The following is a 15,828-nucleotide window of genomic DNA, read 5'->3' as shown; positions in this document are numbered from 1 at the left end:
ATTTTGTATTCCCAAAACTCCACTCTGCAATACCAGCACAAACATACTTTGGTCGTTGTACAGCACTTTAAAGAATCAGCAAGAAGGTGTCAAGCAGTAACTTATTCTAGTTTAGAACCTACCATGCCTTTTTAAAAACTTGTGGACTTTTAGTAAAAGAATAAGACAGAATAAATATACTTTGTAAAAACACTTATGAAACAATAGTGTAAATTGATTAAAGAGATTGCATTTGATCAGTGAGAGGTTTAGGAAAATATCCCCATCATATTCTTCTATTAACAAACTACATTATGGTTTGTATTAGCTGTGTGATTGAATGAATCTATCATTGACTAGTGCTTTGTAAGATGGAAGCAGTATAATAATTCCAAATCAAATAGTGAGATCTCTTTTGATAGTGTAAAAGACTCAAATATTTTTGTCCCAGTCTAAACATCCTAGAGGTGTACTCCAAATTTAATACTTAGTATTGCTATTATGCATTTAAAGTATCTAACTTCACTGTTGTACAGTGAAAAGATAAAGATTCAGAACATTTGGGCCAGGATTTGGCTTTTCTCCTTACTAGTTTGGTGTCCTTTAATGAGTTACTTACATTCTCCTGCTCTTAGTGTCCTCATTTGTAAAGTATGGCTAATAGTATTTACTCCTATAACTCAAAAGGTATGGTATAACTCAAAAATTTATGTGGAGACCCTTTACAAATTATAAAGTAGTGTTAAATATGCCACCTAAAATACTTCATTTTGAATGGTTAGTGATAATAAAGAAAAAAATGATAAATGTAAATTGTTTATTATATTTCTCTTAACATTAATATGAGAGGTACCAACCAAAATCTTTATTAGGTATAGCCAGAATACTCCAGAAAGGTTAACTGCTTTGTCTATCATCAGTAGAGGATTAGAGAAAAACTTAACATTGGACATAGATTTCAAGTCTTGTGTATTCTTTTATTTCAAATTTCAGCATTACAATCTTGTTATCTTACTTTTTAACTTGTTTACTTCTTGTGAAAATACTCTTTATGCATGTTCATGTGTAGTATGTATACATGTAATGCCTGTGTACATTTTGTCTGTGAAAAAAATACTGTAATAGGCATAATAAGAAGTCTTTTTGAGGAGAAAAAATTTTTTTAATCATACATTTACATAGGGTAATGATGTTTGATACATTGTTATTTTTTCCTCCCCCCCACCCCCCCCACCCCTCTTTTCCCTCTATATGGTCCCTCCTTCCTCCATTCTTGCCCCCTCCCACCCCCCATTATGTGTCATCATCCGCTTATCAGAGAGATCATTTGTCCTTTGTTTTTTTTTGAGATTGGCTTATCTCACTTAGCATGATATTCTCCAATTTCATCCATTTGCCTGCAAATGCCATAATTTCATTATTCTTTATAGCTGAGTAATATTCCATTGTATATATATACCACAATTTCTTTATCCAATCATCAATTGAAGGACATCTAGGTTGGTTCCACAATCTGGTTATTGTGAATTGAGCAGCTATGAACATTGATGAGGCTGTATCTCTGTAGTATGCTGATTTTAAGTCCTTTGGGTATAGGCCAAGGAGTGGGATAGCTGGGTCAAATGGTGGGTTCATTCCAAGTCTTCTAAGGAATCTCCACACTGCTTTCCAGAGTGGCTGCACTAATTTGCAGCCCCACCAGCAATGTATGAATATACCTTTTCCTCACATCCTCTCCAACACCTATTGTTGCTTGTATTGTTGATAATTGCCAAACTATTTTATTCATAGTTTTTGTGCAGTTATTTGTGCCAGGAATAAGTTCATTACCTTTTCTCCAATACTGTATTTGACCCCATTAAGTATGAAAACTTGGCCACCAGCTTGTTGGATCCATGATTATTAATTTCTGTTCATATTATATATCTTTTTAATACATCCTTAAGTTTTCATTGGTGATATATAATATATATTAGAGATATACATGTATTATATATATATTGAGATGTACCCTGTAAAAAAAGGGCTGGGGTTATGGCATAGTGGTTAAGCACCTCTGGGTTTAATCCCACCCCCCTCCCCAAAAAAAGGATATTTTAAATACTTTTTAAAGTTCTTTTTGATTGCTGAAAGGCAAGCAAATTACAAATAATGCCAAAGCTTATACACGTTCAGCTTTTTCTAGGTTTACAGGGGAAGCTCATCAGACTTTATGATGGCCCCTCTCACATATCACTTGTAGATCATCCTAAATTAATTTCATTTTTAAATGGGTTCAGGAGGTAAAAATCCTTTATGCATTTTAGACTGGGGGAGGAAAAATGTATGTCATTGAGTTATGTATTTTTTTATTTTTTTCAAATTCAACTTGATTGGTAATTTATTTTTGTATGGAAAACACACGTATTTTAAAAATTTAAATAGGATTTTGAAGGCATTGTGCTATAATTTGTTTATATTTCAGTGTTTTTATTAAGGCTATTCTAAATCTTGATACTTGATATGTAACTTTTTTCCCTTTAGAAAATTTTGGAAATTTAAAAATGATATTCTGAAATTTTATAACTAACTAGCAACTAGGATAGTGTAGCTCTCCTTTTGGCTTAGGTGTTTTCAATTTAGATTTGTCAAATAGTAATAATTTATTGCATGTTTAGTATTTGGTATGGAATATTCAGTGTTGGGTGTTACTAGAAATACTAGCTGAAAATATAGGTTGGGAATTCCTTGTACAGAATGCTTGGAGCAAGAAGTGTTTGGGATTTTCATTTTTTTAAAAATTTTGGAATATTTATATATACCTAATGAAATACCTTGAGGATAGGACCCAAGTCTAAACCTGAAATTCATTTGTGTTTTTATTTATATTTTATGCAGATAGTCTGAAAGCAATTTCATACATTTTTAGTGTGTCTAATTTTACTAACCTCTCACATGAGGTCAGGTGTGGAATTTTCCACTTGTGGCATCTTGTGTGTACTAAAAGTTTTGGATTTGGGAGTATTTTGGATTTTGGATTTTCACATTATGGAAGCTTAACTTACATGTTTAACGTCTGTTTTTTCTCTTTCCCCTTTCAATCATTGGGCTTAAAACAAGTATTCCTTTAAGTAGCCCAGCATTTAACGTCCAATCTTATATGACTTTGAGTATATCCTATCCATCAACTCATAATAGTGGTCTCCATTAGGTTTCCATGAGGGTCAACTTTTGTATTTAGGAAGCATAAAATGTTTTTCAAAGGGTATTCTGTTTCTTGTACTTTCCAAGCTGAATTTCCTACTATACTCAAAATACTTTCTTTCTGTACTGATGTTCAGGAAGAATACTGTATTTGTTAGCATTCTCCAGAGAAATAGAACCAATAGGATCTGTCTGTCTGTCCATCTATATGTCATTTACCTATGCATCTATGTACTTACCTATCTGTTTATCCATGAAGAGATTTATTCTAGGAATTGACTGAGAAGTTCCATGATCTGCAACACAAACTAGGAAAGCTGGTGGTGTAATTCTACTCCTAGTCAGAAGGCTTGAGAAACATAGGTGCTAAAGGTATAAATCCCAGTCAAATCGTACAAGACTCATATCCTAAGGGGTCAAACAGACAGGGAGGAAGCAAATGTGACAAATTCCTTCTTCTTTTCCCTCTTGTTCTATTCAGGCCCTCAGTGGATTGAATGATGCTCAAACACTGGGGAGGACCATGTACTTTGCTGAGTCTACTGATTCAAGTGTTTATCTCATCCAGACACACCCTCAGGACACACTTAGAAACAATGTTTAATCTGAGCCCCCTGTGGCCCACTCAAGGTGACACAGAAAATTACCCATCATATAAGTTAAATTCTGTGTATTTTTTATGAAAGGTGATAAAGGTAAGGAATGTCCCAATAATTTTTCCATAAGTTAAAAAGTAACAATTATTTGTCATTTCCTGCCATTACCACCATTCAAAATAACCTTAAAATCTCCCCATTTTATAACAGTAATGCAGGTCAGTCAGAAAAGATCATAAATAATTGGTCTTCTCTCTGATCTGAAAAATTTCTGTCATATACTGGGTGATGTACTAAAAGTTATGTGGTTGAATAGCACACAGGGACCCAATTGGTCTGCATTCTTTGGCTGCATGGTAATTTGTACGGAACACTGAATGGACTGAGCTATCTGGCTAGTGTTATAATTGGGAACAGTTGAGTTTGTCTTTCTTATCAAGATCTTCAATATTTTCTAAAATACATAAATATACATCAGAACTATGTATAAGTTTTGGATTTTTGTGAGTCAAAAACATTCATGTGAACAAATATTCAATTTATATAATCAACTTTCTATTGAGGGTCTGGGGATATTCACAAGAAAATAGCTTTAGGATTTTAAATGTTGATGATAAGACCTATTAAAAGTCACAGGTACCTAGTAAAAAAACCTCTCTCTTTGAAAAGTAAGCTTCTTTGAGAGCCATGGATCCTTTACTGACTGATCATATGATTTAATCTCTTCTTTCTTTTCCTGTCTTGTCTGTGGACATCTAGAGGGCTCAGCAGTTAAGGGAATTTGAGTTTCTAGTGTGAAGATTTGATCTGAAGGAATGATTATTATAAATAAATTATTAAGCCTGTATTTGAAGGAAGAAATGAAACTTGATTGAAAGTTCTGAACTTAAATTGTCAGTGAAATCAGAGACTCTCTAGTTTAGCCTATACATACAAGGAAATTTAAATAAATAGAACACAAGAAAGTTAATATAAACTGGTACTAGAAAGTTAATAAAAACCTCTCTGACTTGTCCAGTGCTATTTTCAGTGTTTTTTTTTTTTTTGGGGGGGGGGGGGGGGGGGAATGGGGATTGAACCCAGGACCTTATGCATGCTAGGCAAGTGCTCTACCACTGAGCTATACCTCCAACTCTCTATTTTCAGTATTTTAATATACATTTAATTGTTTTGATTTATCTGTAAGATAGACTTGTGGTTGTCTCCTGCTCTGCCAATATGATATCTTCTAGCCACATGTAGCTATTTGTATTGAGATTAATTAAAATAAAACAATCTGGTTTCTTAGGAGCACTAACTACACTGCTAGTGTTCAATACCCGACAGAGCTAAAGGCTACTATAATGGACAGTGCAGATACTGAACATTTTTATCATTGTAGAAAGTTGTGATATATACCACTTTTTGCAATTTTTAAAACTTCATATAAGTTTCATCACACTGTACATATTCTGGAGCTTGTTTGTTTCACTCTACATTATGTTTGTGAGATTTATTTACAATGGCATGTATAGTATCCTTTCCTTGTACACTGTAATTTATTTATTAATTGATTTGTGGAATTTGGTTTATTTCCAGTTATTAAGTGTTAAAATAATGCTGTAATTTTAATGCATTTTATGCTTGTTCTTGTACCAAATATGTGAAAATTTATTTAGGTATGTGCTTGTTGGTTGTGATCATTATCAACCTTGCAGGATATGGCCAAATCATTTCCAAAGTAGCAATGCCAACTTAATTAACTGAAGCAAATGTTTCAGTTAGCAGTCATATATTTCCTTCCTTTTATACTTGCTAGTACTTAATATTATTAGACTGTAGTGTAAAATGTTATTTCGTTTGAATTTGAATTTTACTATATTTAGTGAGAATGAGCAGAGCAACCTTTTATGTGTTTATTGGAATTTGAATTTCCTTTTCTGTGAATTGGCTACTCACATTGAGTGGGTTTTTTTTTTTTTTCTTGTTTGTTTTAAATTGTCTTTTATTTTGTGAAATGGTTTATTTTTTCCCTTTGATTTTCTCCATTTCAGTTTTTGGATAACCTAACTTTTTGGATAACTTAACTTTTCCTCAATGGTTTATATTATCAACTTTCTCATATACCAAATTGCCATACATACATCGGTGTGTTTTTGGATTCTGTATTCTACATGGCTGATTTGTTCATTTTTGCCCATATTGTATTACCTAAATTATCAAAGTTTATAATGGGATGGTGGCTATTAGGGTAAGTCTTCCCACATTGTTCATCTTCTTCAAAACTTTCCTGTTTGTAGTTTATTCTTTTAATGTGAATTAAAAGAACATTTTGTTAAGTTCTGTTAACCATCATGGGATTTCTTTTAGAATTGAATTTGTAATTTGGTGAGAATAGGCATTTTTATTTTTATTATTTCTTCTTTCTACATTTTTTATTGGGTTCATTATAGTTGTATGTAATGATGGGATTTATTTAGGTATGTGCTTGTTACATATTTGTACATACATACAGTAAAATAATATAATTTGGCCAGTATCACTCCCCAGCACTTCCCCCTCCCTCCCCTTCTTGTACTGATTTCCCTTTGATTTTCATAAGATTCCATCCCCCCAACTTTCTTTTCCTTCTTCCTCTCTGGATTCCATATATGAGAGAAAATATATGACCCTCGACCTGAGTTTGGCTTATTTTGCTTAACATAATGGTCTCCAGTTTCATACATTTTCCTTCAAATGACATAATTTCGTTTTTCTTTATGACTGAATAAAACTCCATTGTATATATGCCACATTTTTAAGAAATTCATTAATCCATTGATGGTTGAGAATATACATTTTTATGAAACAGTCTTCTCATCCACCAACATGGTATATCTTCCCATTCACTTATGTTTTGTTTTAGTCAGTTTTTTCACTGCTGTGACTAAAAGGACCCAACCAGCACAATTGTAGAGGAGGAAAAGTTTATTTGAGGGCTCACAGTTTCAGAGGTCTTAGTCCATAGAAGGCGGGCTCCATTCCTTGAGGCTGAACATCACCCACGCCAGGGTATGTGGCTGAGGAAAGCAGCTCACTTGGTGATCAGAAAGCAGAAAGAGACTCCACTCCCCAGATGCAAATATATACCCAAAGCCACACCTCCATTCCCACCTCCTCCAGCCACACCCTAGCAGTTCAGTTACCACTCAATTAATCCCTATCAGGAGATTAAATAACTAATTGGGTTAAGATTCTCACACCCAATTATTTCTCCTCTGAACTTTCTTGTATTTTTTCACATGTGTGCTTTTTGGGGACACCAAATCTAAATCATAACAAGTTTCTATTTATGCCGGTTGGTTAATTTTTATCATTTCTTCCATATTGGTGTTACTGAGATTTTGTGAAATATATTCTTAAGTACATTATGATTTTGTTTCTATTTTGTGAATGAAATCTTTTATTGCATTTCTACTTGGATGTTGCTTATGAATAATAAAGCTGTATTTGGTCTGGGGATTGAACCCAGAGGTACTTTATTACTAAACTACATCTCCAGCCCTTTTTTTATTTTTTATTTTGAGACAGGGTCTCACTAAGTTGCTTAGGACCTCACTAAGTAGCTGAGGCTGAGCTTGAACTTGCAGTCCTTTTGATTTACCTTCCTGAGTTGCCGGGATTACAGGTGAGTGCTACCATGCCTGGCTTTGCATATCATTCTTATATCCAATAATATTGTTAAGTTGTCTTATTCATTTTGACGACTTGTAGATTATTCTGGATCTTCTATATAATCATATCTGTAAAAAATGACATTTTTTTCAATCCTTATAATACTTTTTGAAATTGGTTAGGATTTCCTGCAGTGGGTTGAATAGAAGCAATAATAACAAACATTCTTACCTTGTTTCTGACTTTAAAAAGAGTGCTTGATGGCCATGGTGCACACCTGTAATCCCAGTAGCTTGGGAGGCTGAGTTAGGAGGATCGTGAGATCAAAACCAGCCTCAGCAAAGCGAGGTCTCTAAATAAAATACAAAATAGGGCTGGGGATGTGGCTCAGTGGTTGAGTGCCCCTGAGTTCAATTCCTGGTTAAAAAAAAAAAAGAATGGAATGCTTTAAAGTTTTACTATTAAATATCAGATTAAGGAAATTTTCTTATATTCTTAACTTGCTATGAGGTTCTTTATAATAGATAATATATGGATGTTTAATTTTTTTCCTGTATCTGTGAAAAGATCTTATGATTTTTCTCCCTTAATATGTTATTGTGGTAAATTACATTAGTAAATCTTATTTTATTTTATTTTTAACTGGTACATAAAAACATTAAAGTTGTACCTACTAGTAGGGTACCATGTAATACATGTATACATTGTGAATACGTTAGTTTTAATTGGGCTTTGTGCATGCTAGGCAAGTGCTCTTCCACTGAGTCATTTCCATAACCACATTAGATTTTTAACCTATCATTGAGTTCCTGGGAGAAACCTTACTTGATCATGATGTGGTTAAATGGATACATGTAAGTATGTGCAAATATATAGAAAGGTAGATGATATAGACAGACACATACTTTGTCTCTTTAAATTTGCTCATATTTTATGTAGAATTTTTCTATTCATCTATGTTGGTAAGTAAGACTGGCCTATAGTTTTACATGGTCTTTGGTCATTTTGAACATTAAGATTATACTAGTCTTATAAAATGAGTTGAAATGAATAGTTTTGCCAATTTTCTATTCTCTGTAATGTCTTACTTAAAAATAGGGGTTATTTATTTTTTAGGAGGTCAATGCCTAGTGTGGACAAAACAGGAGTTATCTATTTCTTTGAGTAGGCAATTTAGACCCCACAGTTATCTTCAGGTTTTGCTCTTTCACAGGACGCTTTCCTACCCAGAGCTTTGGCAGTGAACCATCTTCCTTCCTGCTCTCCCGGACTGGTGAGCAAAGATATTGTTGTTTGTAACCTCCTACCCCCTTATGGAATAAGCCTCTTATTAGCTTACACACTTGCAATGATGGCTTGAGTTCTCTCTGTTTCTGGAGCTTTAAAGCTACATATGAATTTTTTTCTGTCTGCATTTTATCCAGCATTTCTGTGTATTTGGAGCAGGAGCAATTTGCTTTGTCATGTTACCAGAAGTAGATCAACTGTATTTACTTCTGTTACCCATTTGTCATTTCTTTTCTGTAATTAATTAGCCTGAAGGAAGACACATGCAAATCACATATATTAAATAATTTTATAAAATGCATCTTAAAGCAAAAATTATGACTTTTCCACCAAACCTTTCCCCCTTTTTTTTCACTTGAACAGATCATTGATACCCTGTTCTAATTATTTTAAGGTGTTTTCCAGAATATTCTCATCTTTTTCTCCTGTCTTGCTTCTATTCTTTTGTCTCCAAATCAAAGGAAAATTTATGCAAAGAACTTAGGTCAGCCCATCTTAGTGCTTCTTTGTTTGTTTGTTTCTTTTTATCCTTTTCTTGTGGTGGTGGAGATTGAACTGAGGCCCTACAAACTCAGGACTCTATGCATGTGGGGCTAGCTACCACTGAACTACATTCTTAGCTCTTTACTGCTTATTAAAAGGGCAATAAATTAAGTCATAAGGCATTTAGACAACATTATAGAGAATGTACATTTTAAAAAATAAAATAGAAAAAATTACCTAAGTATAATTTGTGGATACTAGTACAGATTCTTAGTTCAGGGTATTTTTGAATCTTCGAAGATACTTTATTCAATTACATTTATTCCTGTTTCATTTTATGTCTTTGTTCACTTGCACCCTCTCTAACTTGTCTTCTCCCCTGATTCTTTCTTTTATACTTATCCTTTAATTATAGTGTAGGTATTTCATTAAGACTGCACCTGATATTGGCATACCACTTACAGGAACTTTTGTATTTAATAAGTTTCAACTGGATCTTTTTCTCTCTGAATTTTTGTATTGTAATGATATGCAATAAAATAGCTTGGAAGTGTACAAGTCTTAGTTAAATCTTTAGATTTCTTTGAGAGGTTTGCAGCTTTCAGGAAAATTCTCCTTTAGAGATGCAACTTGGAATTTTCAACAGAGGCAACAATTTTGCAAAACTGGGAGAAAATTGTTGCAACTACTTTTGAGGTTAAGTAATAAAAATAATAGTAATTTCATTTTCACTTGCTTTTATTAGCATTCATATTATATAAAATGTTTTATCTAGAGGGGAAAAACAATGGAGGAAAGACTGTTAAATTTTTCTTTAGACTGTTAAGTGATTCCAAGGAAATTCAGTATTCCTCAGAAGATGTTATTAATACACACACTAGTATACACACACATACACTCCCCCATACATGCACTCCCATGTTCTATATGTTTATAAACATATATATTTTTGATTATAAGACTTTCTCTGTAAGAAAATTTGAAACATAATACTTGGGTTAGCTTTCCATCCCTGTGAAAAATACATGAGATTGCCAGGTGCAGTGGTGCCCGCCTATAATCCCTGTGACTCGGGAGCCTGAGGCAGGAGGATCTCAAGTTCAAAGCTAGCTTCAGCAACTTGGCAAAGCCCTGAGTGACTTAGTGAGACCCTGTCTCAAAATAAAATATAGAAAGGGCTGGGATGTGGCTTAGTGGGTAAGTACCCCTGGGTTCAATCCCCAGTAACCCCCCTCCCAAAAAAAAAAAAAAAAGGAAAAGAAAAATATTCTGAGATTAACAAGTTATAAGGAAGAAAGTTTTATTTTGGCTCATGGTTTTAGAGGTTTCAGTCCATGCTAACTTGATCCGTTTGTTTTTGGACTTTTGGTGAGGCAGTACATCATGGCAAAAGCACATGGTAGATAAAGCCTGTTTACCTCATGGCAGCAGGGAAGCAAAGAGAGAAAGAAAAGATTGCAGTTCCCATATTCTCTCCAAGGGAACTTCCCTTATGACCGAAATTCCTTCAACTAGGCCCCACTTCCTAAAGGTTCGACCACCTCCCAGTAATGCCATGGGTGAGAGATCAAGTCTTTAACATATAAGCCTTTGAGAGAAAGTTAAGATCCAAATTACAGCAACACTACTTCAGTTATTTTTAAAAAGAGCATTTAGAAAATTCAGTGCAAAAATGGCATACTTGCTATTTAAAGCTGTGTATTGATCAGCAAATTTGAAAGGAAGATGTTCTCTAATTGACCCTTGATTCAAATGATAGGAAATAACACACTGAAGGCATTTACTGACATATTTAAGGAAAACATGAGAAATGTGGGGAATGTGAGAAAGCTAGGGAGAATCTTTACTTTGACTTTTCCTGATATTTCAGGATATGACATTTTACATCATTTTCCTCATACATTTATTATGTCATCTGTGGCAAACTTACATCAACCTGGAGTTATGCATATAATACATTAAATATAATCTGAGTATAGTATATACATTTAAATATGAATTTGTATGTAGAGACAATACAGTATAATCAATTATTAAGCAAAAAACAGGGTTCAGCAAGATAATGCTCCCAGGTCCTATAGTTGTCACTGTTCTACAATGATGTGGAATTAGAAAACTCTTAATTTTTCATCTTATTGAATTTCCCAAAGTAGGATTTTTGAGTCACATATTAAACAGGAGCATGTCTTTTCTCAGAACCTGTAAACCATCTAGTTGAAAGATTGACAGCTGGTGGAAGAGAACACAACCTTATATTTGGTTTCAGACAGGCAAGAGTTTTAGTCACAGCTGTGATGATAAGGAGGCAAGTGGGAGGGCTTGCCTTCCACACAGCAAGTTAAACAAATGCAGCATAATATCTCCATTGCTATCCAAGTCACTTCCTGCTTCAGCATTCTTCATGCACACCCTTTACATTCCTTGAATAGAAACTCAACCAGAAACCTAGGCTTTAACTTAATTTTGTTTCTATCATCAGAGTATGGGAATGACAAGATAAAGCCTACTACTAACCACTGAAAGATTTGGAAGAATTATATATATATTTTTTAAAATAGGCCTTTGCTAAATATATTATAAAAAATTTAAAAAGGGCCACATTACACTCATTTGAACAGAGTCTTTCACAGTCATTGCTTTTCTTCTCATGCAGTTTTCTCTGTATGTAGTAACTCTCTTATTGAAAATTGGCGCCATTTGATGCAGATGTCTTCTATATTCAGAACAGTGAAGAGGAGGCTAACTAAACACTTAGAAAGTGACCCATGTAGCTACATATTGTGATTGTCTCTTTATTATACACACAAGGATCTTGAATTCTGTAAAGAGATCATCTTCAGGAAAAAAGTTGTCATACTTTGAGATACCAAATATGAATATTCAATTAGCAAGAATGAAAGAAAAATATCACAAAAGCGATAGTATTTGAATTAAGAATAGTTTGGTTCAAATACTTTGTATGGTAAAGCCAGAAGGAGATAAAAAACACCTGTATTTCTTTGTTAACTCATGAACAAATAAATGTAGACAATGTGTTTATCTGCTGAACAGTAAAAATGAAGTTTTCTTAATGCATATACTAAGGAGGATGCCTGTTTCATGATGTTCAAGGTAAGGAGACATGGTAGAGAGAGAAGGCAGTAATAACAGAAGTTCTTGATAAAAGTAATTTGACAAAGCAGGGAGGGTGGTCCTCCTACAGAGCCAAGATTTGCCTTATGCCACACGCTGATTCTTGCATAGACTTTTTGTCAAGATATATTTTCCCTGGATTTAGAATTTATAAGATGTGCTTTGCTAATATTAACACAGCATTTTCTTTCCCTCATAGACAAGTCTGCTTGAGCAAAGCAAGACATATATAGAATGCATTTTTCATTATTTAATTAAGACAAATATATCCTATGAATGAAAAAGAAATAGAGTTTCCTCTTGTTCACTTTGATTTTATTTCCTAAGGGATAGCTAACAACAATACTTGAAAAACAGTTGGATATTTAGTGTTGGAGAAGAAATCTATTCATTTTTTTCCCCTTCTAATCTTTCATCATGGTGGTATTCAGTTTCTTCATCTTCTATATGGCATCTATCCTATACAAAACTTTGAGAAATACATTCTATATTTAGTTTATAGTATCCATAAAACATTCATTCCTGGTTTTAAAGTTGTAAAATAATTCATAAGATTTGTTTAAGGAGTGCATTTCCAAAATTAGCCCTAACTAGTGATGTTATTTAGTGGACTTCTCATTTTTAAGAGAAATGAATTTTTTCTTAAATATTAAATATTTGCTAATAGCTATATTTGCATATACAAGTGGTACCTTACTACAAAACTGTAAAGAACATATTTGCATTCATTTGTTAATGATAAAAGCTTAAGGAATAACTTTTCCCCCAAATAGAACAATAAGAATTATCTTCGTAGTTTTTTTTTCTTTTTTTGGTGCTGAGTATCAAACTCAGGGCCTTTCACCTGTTAGTAAATACTCAAATACTGAACTGAAACCCCAGCCCTACTCAGATTTTTACTTGCATTATATGATCAAGATAAATTTTGGTCTTCTGTCTTTTGATGAAACTCTGTAAATGTTTAAATTTAATTATGGAAAATGTGCATGTTTATGACTTGCAGTTTAATGAGAATTTTGGAAAGGTTCTCTATTTGTATTTTGTCCATTTTCTTCATCTTATTTTCTCACTTTGAGAGAATTGTAATATAATGCTAGATTTGGAATACAATTTTCTTTTTTTTTTTAATGAGGAAAGATAAAAATCAATCATCAGAGAAGAGACGCAGACATTAAAGAATAAAGTATTGAAAAGAAGAGCTACACACCTGCAAATCCAATGGAGAGTGTAGATTAAATCTGGGTAAGTCCAATGTCACTATTTGTAAAATGTACGATGTTTGAAAGGATAAAAGAAACCCCACCAAACCTTATAAATAGTTATTTAGGTAGAGCTTACCATAGGGATTAAAATTAACATCCTAAATTTGTAACAATTTATAACTTCACTTTAAAGTGATACCAGCTGAGCTCTAGTAATGTACATTGATTTTGCTCCTAACTCCATTCTTCCCTTCATGTTGTTGTGATCACAACTTAAATCTTTAGGTATTATGTGTCCATTAACATAGGTTTATATTTATTTTTTTATATGTTCATCTCTTAGCTCATACAGAAACTCAAAGGAGGAGTTATATGTCAAAATACATTAATATTAGGTTTTATACTTACCTATATAGTTACCTTTAGCAATATTTTTTATTTCTTTGTATGATTTTAAGTTTCTATTTGTTGTCCTTTCATTTTAGCCTAAAGGACTCTGTTTAGTATTTTTAAAAAATTTATAGTCTAGTTCGTCTTCACTTTGGATGCTAATGTATGAACAATTCATAAAAATATTATATTTTTAAAGGGACAAAGAGAAATTACAATGGTAAAAGTAAATACACTTCTTGTAATTGCAGTAAGTATAAATGAATAGATATGTCACTTAAATGACTAACAAATTACTACAGATTACAAGAAATTGTAACTGTATCCTATTTGTCAGGAGACATAGCTCAAAACTAAGGATCTATAAGCACAAGTAAAACAATTGAATTAACTGTTCCTGGAAGTTGCTAACAACAATAACAACTAAAAGCTGAAGTGGACAATTTGTGTTGGACAAATTAGGTTTTAAGGGGAAAGTCTCTATGCAATGATAAAAACAATTTGCCAACTATATATAATAACTCTAAATAACTAGAGTATATATCTTAGTCTTAACATATGTAAAATAAAAATGAAATAACAAGTAGTAGATGTACATCATCAAAGTGTACTTTTTATAAGTTTAAAAAAATGATAAGGATATAACTGTATTAATAAATGCACCTTAAGAGAACTTCACTCTGTAACATAGAATATTTATTCCTTTTTTCCATTGGCATGTTATAATTATACATGATAGTGGAATTCATTATGCCACATTTGAACATGCACATAAGGTAATTTTATCAATCCCATTCCTCAGTTTCTTCCTTTTTCCACTCTTCCTCCCTCCCTCTGATATGCTCACCCTTCTCTACTGATCTCCCTTTTATTATTATTATTATTATTTTAACAAGTGTACTAAAATTATATATGTGAAATCAGGATTATAGAGCAGGTCTACTAGCAATGAACTTCCTTAAATTTTGTTTATCTGGGAATGCCTCAGGTTTTTTATTTTTTGAGGGGTTGCTTTTTGGATATAAATTTCTGATTGACCTTTTCCATTTCATAATTTAAATATTTCTTCCTGTTTCCTTTGGCTTCCATAGTTTTGGATGAGAAATAGTCTGTTGATCTTATTGAGGATGGCTCCAATATGATGAATCCCTTCTCTCTTGTAGCTTTCAAGATTTTCTCCAGCAGTTTGATTACAATGTATCTTGGTGTGGATCTCTCTTTAAGTTTGGAGTTCACTGAGATTATTGATGTGTAGATTCATGTCTTCCATCAAATTTGGAAAATGTTTGGATAATGTTTCTTCAAAATTTTATCTACCCATTTCTTCTTTAACTTCCATAATATGAATATTGGTGTGCTTGATGGTGACCCATAGGTCTCTTAGACTGTTCATTTTTCTTTACTAATTTTCTGTCTGTTCCTCAATTTACAAGTTTGAAGATTCTTTTGCCTGATCAAATTGGCCGTTGAACACATCTTGTGAAGTTTTTGTCATCTCTTATGTTTTTCAGCTCTTATAATTTACTTTTTGTAATTTCTATTCCTTTGGAGATAATTTTTATTTGTTCATACATAGTTTATCTAATTCCCTTTAGGTAATTTACACTTTCCTTCAATTCTTTGAATTTAATTAAGACATTTAATTTAAAGACTTTGTCTAGTAAATTTTAATGTCTTACGCTTCCTTGGGAATGGTGTCTGTCACCCCACCCCTGGAATGGGTCACTCTTTCTTACTTTTTGGTGTAATTTATAATGTTTTGTTGAGAACTGGATATTTTGAACATTGTAATGTAGTAATGCTGGAAATCAGGTTCCACCCCTGACACCAAGTTGCTATTATTGCTTGATAAAGGCTGCAGTTGTTCATTTGTTTAGCAACTATTCCAAATTGTACTGAAATCTATATTCCATTATTTCTACAGTCAGTGAACCAACAGGGAT

The 15,828-nt window shown here is 32.9% G+C and overlaps 1 long non-coding RNA gene across 9 annotated transcripts in view; it reads left to right on the top strand.

Moving 5' to 3' along the window:
- The window catches only part of LOC124987335 (uncharacterized), a 143,958-nt gene that overhangs the window by 48,417 nt on the left and 79,713 nt on the right, over positions 1-15,828 (top strand). For 2 of the 9 annotated variants that reach the window (XR_007109167.1, XR_007109170.1), the window contains 2 exons: positions 8,605-8,664; positions 13,431-13,535. The exons of 5 other annotated variants lie outside the window; for them this stretch is intronic. This is a non-coding gene — a long non-coding RNA (uncharacterized LOC124987335). Of the gene's footprint in view, positions 1-8,604; positions 8,665-13,425; positions 13,536-15,828 lie in introns of all 9 variants that reach the window. 2 more of the 9 variants (XR_007109169.1, XR_007109172.1) reach the window with 2 other exon arrangements.

This window comes from Sciurus carolinensis, chromosome 6 (genome assembly GCF_902686445.1).
Source record: "Sciurus carolinensis chromosome 6, mSciCar1.2, whole genome shotgun sequence".
In the NCBI taxonomy this organism is placed as follows: domain Eukaryota; kingdom Metazoa; phylum Chordata; class Mammalia; order Rodentia; family Sciuridae; genus Sciurus; species Sciurus carolinensis.
The sequence above is the reverse complement of the archived record's forward strand: the minus strand, read 5'-3'. Positions and strand labels throughout refer to the sequence as shown.